Below are 4,187 nucleotides of genomic sequence, written 5' to 3'. Positions count from 1 at the left end.
ATGACATCTCTCCTCTCCATCAAACTAAATATACTTAAATTTCAAAAAAAGAAATTCTTTCGGAATTAATAATCTTCCTAATAATGAATTGGTTGAAGTATTTTAGGGAAGAGTTGTGAGAGGGTTGTGACAGATTAGGTATTATTATTTTTTATTATTTAACTAATTTTCTTTCTTTGTTTTTTTATTTTTTATTTTTATTTTTTACTTTTTATTTTTAACGGCGGTTGTAGCATATACCTTAAAAAAAAAAACTTTCATCCCCAAATTGCCTTAATCTCGGAATAACTTTGGTCCTTGCCTATCTGTAAAAGTTTGTGGTCTAAAGTGTACATGAAGTCAATCAAGTATTTGTGAATCATTAATATGTGATGTAAGTTATATGGTGCAAAGAGAGACTATGGTAGGGTTGATCTGTATGTCACTGATCTGATCCAATCTAGAATGTTGAAAGGTCTGACAAAGTATGGACTTGCAATTTCATTTGAACTTTAATATGTCCATCGAGGCCACTTTCAAGCACACCTTAATCAGTTCTTTATATTCAATAAATAGTCGCATGCCGAATCATATCTTCTCATCAAAGCAAATGCATTCAATGTAAAGCACTAAGGTGTGAAAAACTAATACTAGAAACCTTCGAATACTTAATTCAGCCCTAATTCCTAACTTTTTCACTTCCATCCAGGTGAATTACTCTCTTCTTTTAACATTTGTTTAAGGTTAACCCATTTTTAGTACCTAGTTTTGCAGTGAGAACCTTGGTTCAAGTTCTTATCCTTTAAACACTCCCCCTTAGAGACATCTAGGATTCTATGCTCGTTGAATAACTCAAACCTAATGTATGCCAAAGGTTTCATGTGTTCCTCGCTACATAGTATAATACTTGCATCCAAGACTTCATGTGTTCCGTGCCATACAATCTGCGTATCTATGTCTAAGGCTTCATGCATTTCTTGCAACATAGTTTGAGTACCTACGCCCAGGGGTTCACACGTTCCCGGCCACATAGTTTATGTCATAGGACCATGTTGCACTCCTCATCGAGAAGTCTTTAGGATATCTATAATGACCCTAAATTTCTACATACTTAGAATCGCTACTAAGGGCTCATGCTCGTCTCTTATGCGAAAACATAACTCTTAAAAGGAACATCATTTATAACATAAATATCGAAAATATTTAAAACATTCTCTTCTTGGAAGAACACAGCCATGGTATTTAGAGAAAAATAAATAAATATAAAATAATTTAAAACTATGAAATGCAAAACAACCTATTATAACCAAGACTAGGAATTTAAATATGAGTCTACCCTATGCACGTGCCACAGTCTCTGCTCGCGATGCCGTCATCCTCCGGTACATGTGCACCTTGCTTTTACCTGAAAAAAATGATGTGACACATGGCCTGAGTATTTTGATAAATATTCGATAAGTGACCCCATTATAGGGGGCCATGCAAATGCAAACACATGCAATCATGCTCTTGGGACCTATCTCTATCTCATCTAGGGTTGGCCTCTAGTCTCGGACTACTATGGATGTGTAGTACTTCCCTACATATGACCCATACGTGCGAGTGTGAATCTCCAGGGCTCGCACACCCCCTGGACTCTCTCTGGTCAAGCCACTCTATAGCGACGTCCGGAGGTCAATGGAACCCCTTGGTGTCATGCTCCCCATGAACACCCTCATCAGCATATTGTGAGCGTCCACATTCATCGTCTCTGGGGAAGTATCCCTATGCTTATGCACATACAACATGCATGAGGTCCCTCTAAATTCCATCTTATCATCTCTTCTGACACAACCATCTAGTCTCATCTCTTTGTTACATTAAGTAACACATTCTTGTTGGATATTTATATTAATATCATGTTCATGCTCTTAGGGTTGTATCATATGTCGGTCTATCGACCTGATGCAATATGACACTCATCATCATATAACATGCTTCATATGGAAAACATCAATATATTAAGACAAACGTCATGTAATCATCATACTCATTATATCGTCCTAAGGTGCACCAAACATATCAAGTACGCCATACATCGAACTATATATATTACGCACATCATCAAGCATCATAACTCTTACATAATCATATACTAGTATACGGCATTATACGATAGAGCTCATACATCATCATAGCTCATACAATTTATAGCATATCCTATAGTAAGGCCACTTACTTCATTGTCCTTAGCCTAAGTAATCTCTAATTTAAATAACATAAGCTCCAGTTCCTCGAGAGATGCTCCAAAGGTTGTTGGGAGTTGACTCCTATTAGAACGTTCATCTTATTTACGCTAATAACTCACATTTATACCATAAATTAAATTAAATTTAGAGATATGGTGCTATACTGACCTTATTTGCCTTAAATAAGTTCAATAATGAGTTCATAAGGATTGAAAACCTAGAAAACGATATATTACATGTCTATACCGAGTTGAACGATGCATTTTTTAGCCAAGAAACCGCGTCAAGCCGTGTTAAGCAAAAGGAGTCGGCGTCTTCATGCGCGACACATGTCGTTGTGGGGGGACGGGGAGGATTGTGTTGGGTGTGTTTTTGGTCGAGGCGCAGAATTTGTGTCGCATCCTCGAGTGCACGAGTCATGTGTTGGTGACACATGTCACCCTCGGGATGCAACGTGTCACGGGCTTCAAAACAAGCACGTGTGTTGAGTAGTCGTATTTAATAAAACGAAGTGGTATGTCAAGTGTGGTGTCTACGTGAGTGACACATGGGTCGTCGGATTTAAGGGGCCAAAAGGGTAGGTCTGCATGAGTGACACATGTGCTGTCGAATTTAATGAGCCGAAGGAGTATGTCTGCATGAATGCATGACACATGGGCCATCGAATTTAATGGGCTGAAGGGGTACACATGGGTCATCGAATATCCGATTCGAGTTCGACCCATATCCATCGGATTCTTCTTCCTTACCCAACTTAACGTGACTCTTCGACGCCATTTAATCTCTCCTTTGTGCGACGGTTTCCGGCGTCGTTTCCCTACCTTTTTCTCTTCCTATCTCTCTGTCGACTTCTCCTTCTCTCTCCCACGAAGTTTCGTGGTTGTTCAACATCCGTGGAGGTGGATCGGGGATTCTCAAAATCCGTATTCTAGATTCCTTTTCTTCGACAGTACCTATGATAATAACATGGTATGAACGTAGGACATTCTCTTCCACGAAGTGTTTCAAGAATTTTGACGTCGGATCTGGTGGTTTAAGGCCGTAGATTTGTCTTCGGACCTCGTCGACATTCTCGATAAGTCTCTCTCGATTTTTCTTTGTTTTCTCTCTATTGAGGTACTATTGGCATTGGCTGAAGGCTTACTGAAGGATGGGCATTTGGAGAGGGTTGTGGAGTATGTTTCCGCCACCCTTGCGTTATTTTCGGTGACTAGATTTTTTTTTTTTTTTTTTTTTTTTTTTTTTTTTTTTTTTTTTTTTTTGTGTGATTGGTTACCATAATGCCTTATTTCACAAATTTAATTATTTCACAAATTTAAATTGATTTATATTAGAATTGTGAAATACTAGCAAAAGACGATGAAGGACCTAATAGGAAACGATCCTCGGCGAGCAACTTCGAGGAATGGAAGCTTAGCAAACTCGAAATTTGAGAAACGCCGGCTAAGGCCAAACAAGTAAGTGGTCTACTATAGGATGGGCTAAACCATCGTGTGATGCATGATGACTCGTGCCTTGTGGCTCCTACACGTGTCTTTTGTACTTTATGTTTATGATGCCTTGACGATTAATTATGATGTATGACGTATGGTGTATGATGTATGATGACGTGTTTGAATTATGTGATGACGTTTTATGATATTTTACGATGATTGTAATATGCTGATGAGGACGTTGAATGATGATGACGTTGCATTTTAATATGATGATGTAGGATGATGTTATTTCCTTAATATGACGTTATTTTCCATTTTAAGTTGAGAAGCATGTTGTGAATGTCATACTGCATTATGACGATAATTTTTCCTAGGACACAACCCTAGATAACGTTAATGATGATGATAAGATGGAAAGTTAAGGCACATATATTATTGATAGTAATATAAGGATGGAACTAGGGTTGTGCCATAAAGAAGTTTTAAAGACGAGAAACTATATAGACCTCATGCTTTTTTGCGTGTACATAAGCGTCAGGATACT

At 38.1% G+C, this 4,187-nt stretch overlaps 1 long non-coding RNA gene across 1 annotated transcript; it reads left to right on the top strand.

The window, feature by feature from the left end:
• Nucleotides 1-2,886: 2,886 nt before the first annotated feature.
• On the top strand, nucleotides 2,887-3,908 carry LOC147786446 (uncharacterized). The gene is made up of 2 exons (XR_015414735.1): nucleotides 2,887-3,413; nucleotides 3,558-3,908. It is a non-coding gene; the product is annotated as an uncharacterized LOC147786446 (long non-coding RNA).
• Nucleotides 3,909-4,187: the final 279 nt, after the last annotated feature.

Source organism: Cucurbita pepo, chromosome 20 (genome assembly GCF_057944985.1).
Source record: "Cucurbita pepo subsp. pepo isolate OVF chromosome 20, ASM5794498v1, whole genome shotgun sequence".
NCBI classification, from domain to species: Eukaryota; Viridiplantae; Streptophyta; class Magnoliopsida; order Cucurbitales; family Cucurbitaceae; genus Cucurbita; species Cucurbita pepo.
Note: the sequence above shows the minus strand (reverse complement) of the source record. Positions and strands in the feature narration are given on the sequence as shown.